This window comes from Penaeus chinensis, chromosome 31 (genome assembly GCF_019202785.1).
Source record: "Penaeus chinensis breed Huanghai No. 1 chromosome 31, ASM1920278v2, whole genome shotgun sequence".
NCBI lineage: Eukaryota > Metazoa > Arthropoda > Malacostraca > Decapoda > Penaeidae > Penaeus > Penaeus chinensis.
This window is the reverse complement of record NC_061849.1, coordinates 36,580,104-36,590,103: the sequence shown is the minus strand read 5'-3', so window position 1 is coordinate 36,590,103 and position 10,000 is coordinate 36,580,104. Positions and strand designations below refer to the sequence as shown.

Below are 10,000 nucleotides of genomic sequence, written 5' to 3'. Positions count from 1 at the left end.
TGTGCCTCTTCCTTTCCCTCTCCTAGCCTCTGTGCCTCTTCCTTTCCCTCTCCTAGCCTCTGTGCCTCTTCCTTTCCTCTCCTAGCCTCTGTGCCTCTTCCTTTCCCTCTCCTAGCCTCTGTGCCTCTTCCTTTCCCTCTCCTAGCCTCTGTGCCTCTTCCTTTCCCTCTCCTAGCCTCTGTGCCTCTTCCTTTTCCTCTCCTAGCCTCTGTGCCTCTTCCTTTCCCTCTCCTAGCCTCTGTGCCTCTTCCTTTCCTCTCCTGCCTCTGTGCCTCTGTGCCTCTTCCTTTCCTCTCCTAGTCTCTGGCCTCTTCCTTTTCCTCTCCTAGCCTCTGTGCCTCTTCCTTTCCCTCTCCTAGCCTCTGTGCCTCTTCCTTTCCTCTCCTAGCCTCTGTGCCTCTTCCTTTCCCTCTCCTAGCCTCTGTGCCTCTTCTTTTCCCTCTCCTAGCCTTTGTGCCTCTTCCTTTTCCTCTCCTAGCCTCTGTGCCTCTTCCTTTTCCTCTCCTAGCCTCTGTGCCTCTTCCTTTCCCTCTCCTAGCCTCTGTGCCTCTTCTTTTCCCTCTCCTAGCCTTTGTGCCTCTTCTTTCCCTCTCCTAGCCTCTGTGCCTCTTCCTTTCCCTCTTCTAGCCTCTGTGCCTCTTCTTTTCCCTCTCCTAGCCTTTGTGCCTCTTCCTTTCCCTCTCCTAGCCTCTGTGCCTCTTCTTTTCCCTCTCCTAGCCTTTGTGCCTCTTCCTTTTCCTCTCCTAGCCTCTGTGCCTCTTCCTTTTCCTCTCCTAGTCTCTGTGCCTCTTCCTTTTCCTCTCCTAGCCTCTGTGCCTCTTCCTTTCCCTCTCCTAGCCTCTGTGCCTCTTCCTTTCCCTCTCCTAGCCTCTGTGCCTCTTCCTTTCCCTCTCCTAGCCTCTGTGCCTCTTCTTTTCCTCTCCTAGCCTTTGTGCCTCTTCCTTTTCCTCTCCTAGCCTCTGTGCCTCTTCCTTTTCCTCTCCTAGCCTCTGTGCCTCTTCCTTTCCCTCTCCTAGCCTCTGTGCCTCTTCTTTTCCCTCTCCTAGCCTTTGTGCCTAGCTTTAAGCCTCCTTGTGATGGTCTTTCTTTTTTCCATTCCTTTTTCTTGTCGGGCCTCTTAGAAGTTATTGTTATTTTCTACCAGTGTGCCGTTCTTATTAGTTTTTAAATTTAATTTATTTGTCAAGCATGATTTTAGTTTTGTTATTTTTATATTACTTTGTCTTACCTGCTCACTTTATAGGGTTTTTTTTGTAAGTTAACAGAAGCCTTGTTTGCCTGTTTGTTTGTTTGTTTTCGGTTCCTAGTCACAAATGTTTTTGGTACCTTTCCCTCTTTTGTTAATTATCGAGCATTGACTTTGTACCTTGCATTATGTTCTGTGATGATTTTTTTTTATTAGTTTTATGATTCTAGAAGACGGGTTTTATTCATCGTAATGTTTCTGTCATAATTTGTTTTGTTCGTTTTATCTTTTCAGTTTTATTATTTGTGATTTTTATAATTAAGTTTTACTTTATACCAGTTATGTAGTGTTTTAAATTATCCTCAAAACAAATTGTATTGTAAATATTCTTTTTTTATCGAAACTTTGTATAGCTTTGTTTTCCCTCGCATATATAAGGGGAGGATTCCCACCAATAAACAGTGTTAAGACCGAACGTGTATTTTGTGTGTCCTCCATGGATCTTTACAATGATTAGATAGATTTATGAAGGGATACTTTAGTGCATCACCACTCGACCTCATAGATGCCCACACTTCCTTGAGGGCTTCTAAGAGAACCCAGATACTTCTTGTTTATTTTTTCCACGGGGTAAACAGTGCTCACCCATCCAGGCCCTTATTCTCTCGACCCGCTTCTCGGGCATCATCACTTCGAGGATGCATTATATGAGGCCCCCTCCCGCAGATATCCTTACACTTGTTCCTGCTTCACTTTCGAGATGTTAAATGTTATATGCTGTAGTACATCCTCAGCTGAAAACAAAGAGTCCAGTGGCACATTTATCCGATGAAGTAGCATCCACTTCATCTCAGTTGTACCAGCTGGATAGGTTGCGGCAGTTTCGACAATTCCACTGAAATAGCATAAACATACCACTTTTGCCTCCATTCAGTGAATAATCGGTACGTCACGTCATGTTCTAGGGGCGGAGGAGGCTGAACTATGGCCTTCTGAACCCTCTGTCCTGTGAGAGCTGACGTTCGAACAGTAACAGGTGATATTAGATCAAGTCTTTTATATCAGCAAATCTTATTCCAGTCTTATATTCGTCTATGTATACTATTAGAAAGAAAATTTACGTCAAAATGTTCATATAATTCACGGGCGCATCATTGGCCGTTATATGTTGGCAGGTAAAGAGTTGCGGTGTGGTAAAACATATGATTTTTATGGATTGTTGCCGCGTTAACTTTTCTATATCTAAAGTCATGGTAAAGAACTCATGATCAGCTGTTTAGCAAAGGATGATGTCTGAATGGAAAATGGTGCACGGACTGTATAAGTATGTATAAATAGCTTCCACGTGGCGTACAGAAGCACGTGTACGCGTGGCTTCACCGCAGGCGCCCCAACGTGCCCCACGCACCCACCAGTACTTAAGGCTCAGGATGACCCAGGTCAGCTAGGGCTCTCAGGACCACTAGGTCCCAGGGTTTTTGTGTGGGTTTCCTCTTAGAGAGATCATTTGACACCCCACGCAAAGACGACCTTGGCCTTGTGTGTATAACTTTGGGTGTTATCACGCTTACCTCACGTTGGAGCTAGTGTTTTAACTGTAGGTCAGAGTGCTTACAATTAAAACACGAAGCACTGTGGCAATTGACAGTTTTACTGCGAGGTGCCGGCCGAACATATAAGGGTTCACGCCCGTTCGGCAGGGTTCAACCCCGACCGGCCCTAACACACAAAGACTGTTAATTGCTCAGTGTGCCTCCCTTTTTTTAAATCACTTTCCGCCGTTCCACGTTCCTGTCATATTAGCTTTGCTAGCCTTCCCCCAATTTCCCATCACCATCACCCTTACGCTATGCGATCATGGGTCACATGATCAAATTAACATACTCTGGGGAGCCCATCTCCTGTGAGGTGGCTCTCCAGAAAATCTTTGAAATCACAGAGGTTGCCGTCACGCACTGCTTTAAAGTTCACAACGGTTTTAAAGTTGTTGTAGCCAAACCAGAACAAATGACCCCCTTCCTCTCCTCATCTGGCCAAAGAAAACTCGCTGCTAAGGGCTTTAAACCCACTCCTTCCCCTGAAACCAAGGCAAAATGCACGGTCGTGGCAAAAAAGATCGACAAAACAATCCCGCCACGATCGTGTGAGGCCATTCAGGCGGAAATTACAGCCAAAAACGATGTCACCGTAGTTGACATTTACAAACCTCCTGAATCTCGGATCGTCAAGATCCGATGCTCATCGCCTGAAGAGGCACAGAAACTAATTTCTCGTGGGATCGTGATGTTTAACACATCCGTCCCCACCTATAACATAGAACCTGAGTGCTTCATTCAGATTGATCAATGCCTGAAGTGCTACAGATACAATCACAAAAAACACACATGTACACACGAACAAAGGTGCAGTCGTTATGGCGAAGTTGGGCACTTCTTCGCCACTTGCAACAAGCCCACCAAATGTTGCAACTGTGAGGGGCAGCACGCCGCCGTCAGCGGGTCTTGCCCTACACGGAAAGAGATACTGAAGACGAAAAGACAAGCACTTAAACAAAACACCAACCCAACATACGCCTCAACAGTTCAACAACCCCTACAGACATCTACACCCATCACCACAAGACCTCCCACGATTCCCCCGAGAACCACAATGCCTCCCCCACCTCAGTTCCCCCAAACCAACACTCTCACACCTGACATTAACACTAAAATACAAACTATACTACACGTAGCTTTGATAGCTGCCAAATACAAAGCACAAAGATTCGCAGACATTATCCCTGTACTCCTACAAAGAAACAACCTCCCTAACATTGTGATTCCCAGGGAAATCTTTGAAGATGAAGACCTATACATAGCTGAATATCACACACAAACAAATACAAACACCGAGGATAGACCGGCGACCACCACACAACCACAGCCCTCTACCTCCCGCACACACCTACTCCCACAACCACAACCACAACGCCAACCAAAACTAAGCTCACAACCAAATACTACAAAAAACACAAACGAACACAAACGCAAACTACCATCACCACTAAACACGCACAAGAAGAAAGACAAGAAAGACCCACTGCCCCCGGCGACCACCGCACCCCCTCGTGGTCACCATGACAACACCATTCTGGGGGACTCCGATAGCGAGGATGGCCTCCAAATCGACCTCCCTGAGGTCGAAGCGGGGGCTACCTCGCTAGCTGTTCTCCCCGTTGGGGGGAACCTCGGGGGACTAGGAAACATCGGGAATTGGTCCGCCGATTCCCGAGAATTCCACGTCTCCCTCTCTCAGGAGTCCCTCCCGGACCTCGAGGGGGACGGGGCTCGGACTCGTCCGCGGCCTCGGTTCCGGGAGCAGCAAACGCCACGAAAAGTGGGTCAGCGTCAGCTTGACCTACTTTCAATGGCGTGCTGACAATTAGATGAGCTGCCTCCCACGCCAAACTGCACCTGTTCAAAGCCCTTACACACCCTCCTCTCACACACACACGCACTCAGACCCACATTACATACAAATGCACACAAGCTACAGATCAATCAGAATAAAGCACCCACATGGATCTGTACTATGGGCTGGGGACGAGTTGTGTCGTCCCCACGATCACCTCACGATCACGAGAAATGCTTCTGTGCCTCTCCCTGGCGCAGGAGGCTATGTAAACAACAACTACAAACCTCGCGTTTTGGTTGCCCGTCTGGGTAGACCATGCCTTCTTCAGGAGAAGAAGGGCGGCCCTGGCCGCGATGTCTTCTCGCCAGACCGAGGCGATGAACAGGGGCCAGTTCCTGGCTTGGCAGCATCATCTTTTCCTTTGTGTGCTTCTCATACTTCCTTCACGTCTTTCACCCATCCTCCTCCCTTGTTTCGTTCGTATTTTTAATTCTTATACTTTTATAAAACTTAAGTTAAAAAAGCTTCGGCGCTTTTTACTATAAACTCGGCACCCGCGTTCCCCACAGCTCGGCCAATCACGCTCCGGCGCGATTGTTGCCGGGTCTCGCGAGCGCGGATGTCGAGCAGCGTAAATTTGCTGCCTATCCTTTTTTAAGCTTTCAATTTTACTTGTGTTCTTGTGTTACATTTTATTAAGTTTTTTACGTTTTTTAGTTTATTTACCATTCATGTTTAATTCCCCTAGTTTATAAGTACTTTTTATGGTGGATGTTTTCTCCAAAACTCCCCCTTTTAATCTCCTAATTAAAATAACCCCTCTTAAGAGAGCCCTATCCCGTTTTTAACTCCCTTCCCCCCCCCCTCTCTCTCTCTTCCGTGCGTAACCTCAACCTCGCCCACGCCCCATCTCATCATCCTTCCATAGCCCTAGGCCACGCGTCCCTAAGGGAAGGACACGTGGTCATACACACAGACTCCAGGGCAGCCATTGACTGTCTTCAGCACAGCTCACCCACAGACAACATCTACCTACTGACCACGATTCTCACAATGGCACAGAGAATTCTTGCTCAGGGTAGAAGAATTATCATCAATTGGGTCCCAAGCCACATCGGCATCAGAGGGAACGAGCTTGCTGACAGACTAGCCGCCGCTGGCAAGGGTATGCCCCCAAATCCCATGACGATAAAACCGAGCCGAAAATTACTTATGGAGAAGTGTGCCTTGGTCGGTTGTACCTTCCTACGGCAGCTCCACAGAGAGGAAACGAGAACCTCCCCCTCGGCCAGCTGGTACTCAGACGCCACAGGCTCTGAACCACTGGCACTCTCTGAAGTAAGCAACAGAGGTACCGAAGTCATTCTTCACAGAATGCGCCTAGGTTACCACTGTGCATGGCAGATTATCCCAACAATCGAACGCGATGAATGGTGCTGCAAGCACTGCGGCGAGCCGAACGCCACACTAGTCCACTACCTAGAAAATTGTAACCATACACAATTCCTGAGACATGGACCGCCCACAACAGCCGCCGTGCTGGTAAAGAGGCTATGCGAAATGCTTACACCATGGCGGCAGGAGCGCTTGCTGGCAATCCCGCCGCCACGGTAAGCACCGAGTGTCAGACAAGTCAATGAGACAGCCGTAAAAATGCTGACACAGGCCGGGCCATATCTAGAAGGCCCGGGCGAAGCTAGAACTTCGCAAACCAAACCCCCCCCCCCCATAGCGTAAGCGTCCCTCATCCTAATCCTTACCTCAATCTCACTGGTTTCGGATTTCCGACACGTGACATCTGCCGCCTGCACCCTGCCATGACCGTGGCTCCTTTGCCGTAAGGAGTGGCAACGCGCGAGTGGGGGAGGAGATGTCATGGCCAGTGTTGCTAATCCAGGCGTGGTGAGATCGCCAGAGCACGTCTCCCTGGAAGTCCTGCCGCCGACAGAGAGAAATCTCTGCTCGACGCGGGCGTGGGAGATAGCCTCTGATTAGCGATCTCACTCGTATTTCACCCTCGCAGTCTCCCGGTTAGCCGAGGGCGCCACCGTTGCCATGGGCGAGAAGTCCGTGCACGGTGGGGCCCCGATGGCGCCTGGCAGGCCGCCCTCTCCGCTCCCAACCTCCCGTTAGCCGAGTGCGCGCCGCAGCCCGGGCATGTGGACTCGCCGACCCATGAGTTCGCTCATGCCAGGCGAATCCCGCCATGCCAGGGCCACGCGCGCACAGATGGCGCGGGGCCTCCCTCTCCAGCCTTTGTCCTCCTTTCTGCCTCCCGGTCAGCTATGCCCCCCAACTTTTACCCCGCATGTTGGGTTAAGCCCCGACTCTTTTTTCTCTTACTAAATCATCTTTTCGATCCCCCCCTTTATCCTTCCCCTCTCCCGCCTTCTTTCCCCCCCGGTAACGGGTCTTTTCTTTTAACTTTTACTTACTTACCAGGTCAGCTCAGTCCTTTCAGAGAGTCACTTCACAGAGTACCCGCCGACTGCTTGTCGGGGCAGCGCTCCCCAGCGCGCCCGCCCTCCGGGCGGACCAAGCACTAAGCCTTATGAAGACTTGTATCCGTGTGAATATCTGTGTTGCTTACGCTTCTCAATAAAAGAGGTTAAGCCAACCGTCCGTTTCACTACTCCTGCTAAACCATATGTTTAAGGCGTTATTATATACCCTTTACATAAGTGGTGGCAGGGTGGTAGTTGTGTCCTTTTGGTACACAACAATGGACTCACAGTCTCCGAAATCTGGTATCGCTCGGACCAGTCGCTTCCATACACGCAAAAGTCTTCAGAACCTGTTGTGAGTACATATTTGGACCATTTTTCCTTTCTTTTATCTTCCCCATAAATGTGTTAAGCTGTATGTGCAGTTACGCTCGCTCTGGTTTTGTTAGGTTAAAGTACTAATTGACAGCAAATGGTATGCTATCCACTGCTGACCTCTTCCTTTCAGCAGTGAAAGGATGAGGTTACTGTGTGATCAACGGTATGGGTTCAAACAACAGGAAAATCGTTCATTTATTACATATTTGTTTATTTTTCTCGTGATTAGAGAGTATATTGTTTCAATTGCAACGAATTTAGCGCCTTCATAATTTTACTTTTTTCATGAACATCATATCATTATTCTTTCTCACTACCCATTTCCCGTCTTGACCTGACCTCCGAGTGAAAGCTATCAGTCACATCTGCCTTGGACAGCTGTGTGACCTGACCCCACTTTCACTCTGAGTGATTGACACGTGAAATGAATGCGAGAACCGCTAGCATTTCCTGTATATTGTTTTCCAGACTTACATTATAGGACAACGCGTAGCATCCGTTGCATGTTCATTGGTGACACGTTCTATCGGCGCTAGAGCGGAGCTTGTAACGCGAATTACTTACATTTTTATATAGCGCCAGGGATCTTCCCCTTATCAAAGTGTCAGAATGCCTGATTACTTGGGGTGCGTATATGCCTAAAGATCCGCGCTTGAGCCGGTGTGACCCGCGGTTATGTCCGTTAAATAATGTAGGACTAAGGTTTAAGCTAGAATTGAGATTCTCTTATTAATCACATCCCGCTCACCCCCTTGACGTCGCTGCCATGTTTGGGGTAAATCCCATCGAGTTGTCATTCATGATAAATAGCCGTAGAGCATTCAGTGCATGAGCGCCCATCACAGACTCGCAGAAAGAGTGGGTTATTAATATTTTCCCAGCTCGTTTCGCTTCATGAAGTACGGCATTCTTGGGGTATAGACCCCCCCATCAATGAAGTCTGTATGCGCAGCTTGACATGTTACCTCGGCAGAATTGTTTCCCCGAGAAGATTCGCTCGCGAATTGTTTCATGTCACCATTCATTAGTGCGTCATTCTGTCGCATATCATTAAATGTTAAATTCAATGTAGTATTTGAAATAATTTTGTATTACTTCTATAACTTGTTTATTGCATTTGTGTAAAATGAACATTAATTTCCGTGTTTGGCACCCATGTCCGGTCTGTGTGAGGTCACTTTCACTCTCATTACCCTCCTGTCTATCAGAGACGGTTAGCAGTTCAGGCTAGGTCTATGCGGACTGCTGTTACCGTCTCTCTCTCTCCTTTTTTTTCCTTAACTTTGTGAAAGTAAAACACAAAATGAAAAAAAAAAGAGAAGACGAAAATAACGAAAATTCAACCATAAAAACTGCAAATTATATAAATAATCGGCTAGTGGCGCTTAACATCCCCTCTTCTCTGTTGTCTTTCTTTTCTCTTACTATCTTGGCCCTTATGTGTATAATCTTGTTCACGATATCTGTCATAGTACCGAAGGAGTCCCTGCTGCAGAAACGGTCACCTTCGGACGCTGTGAAAAACGTCACCGGAAGATCGCCAGATACCGAGAAAGACTAGGATAATTACGCCCGTCGATCCAGTGAAGGACCAGGAACAAACCAGAGCAGGTACCAGTCGACCCATAATGCTGTGAACTTGCCTGGATGCCACAGATCCACTCAACCTCCAGGAGCTCGAAGGACCTGGATGAGATCTGCGGGATCGTGCATTGGGCGAGTAAGCCGCCGAGTTAGGCCTGGTCGAGGACTACGAGGACGAATCCGAAGTCAAGGAGGACCTGTGCGAGACTTTCGAGGACGTGTGGATGTCGAGGACGAACGGATTTACCAGGGACCAAGATAAAGACGACGACAGGGACGAGCAGCCACGAAGATGCATCAGGGACAGCACACGCAAGAACGAAGTGTTTACAAGTCAAGAACCAGCCAGGTTGGGTCACCCTTGAGGCAAATATCAGACGCCTCGAGGGCAAGGCGTGAGTAGGTGGCAGTATAAGTATGTATAAATAGCTTCCACGTGGCGTACAGAAGCACGTGTATGCGTGGCTTCACCGCAGGCGCCCCAACGTGCCCCACGCACCCACCAGTACTTAAGGCTCAGGATGACCCAGGTCAGCTCAGTCCTTTCAGAGAGTCACTTCACAGAGTACCCGCCGACTGCTTGTCGGGGCAGCGCTCCCCAGCACGCCCGCCCTCCGGGCGGACCAAGCACTAAGCCTTATGAAGACTTGTATCCGTGTGAATATCTGTGTTGCTTACGCTTCTCAATAAAAGAGGTTAAGCCAACCGTCCGTTTCACTACTCCTGCTAAACCATATGTTTAAGGCATTAATATATACCCTTTACAGACTGTTTGTTATCGTAACATTTATTTAGACGAGATATTTTCTCTAACGCGCATGGATTTATTTTTTATTTTGCTTAATTGTCCGAGTGAACTTTGCATTTGAGTTATTAAAATCTAAGTTTGAGTTATGGAAGGTAAAACATTTTTTTATTAGCAATTTCAAACACATATACTAGACAGTCGGATGATTCTGTAGGGAATGTGTTTACACCACTAGAAAAAGGATACACACTGCTAGGTCAGATGCCC

General features: G+C 48.0%; 1 protein-coding gene across 1 annotated transcript in view; it reads right to left on the bottom strand.

Moving 5' to 3' along the window:
- The window catches only part of LOC125041663 (P3 protein-like), a 17,161-nt gene extending 10,762 nt beyond the window's left edge, over positions 1-6,399 (bottom strand). Inside the window, exon 1 of the mRNA XM_047636816.1 lies at positions 6,340-6,399. The gene's annotated coding sequence lies outside the window, so the exon portion shown is untranslated. The remainder of the gene's footprint in view (positions 1-6,339) is intronic.
- Between the last annotated feature and the right edge of the window lie 3,601 nt (positions 6,400-10,000).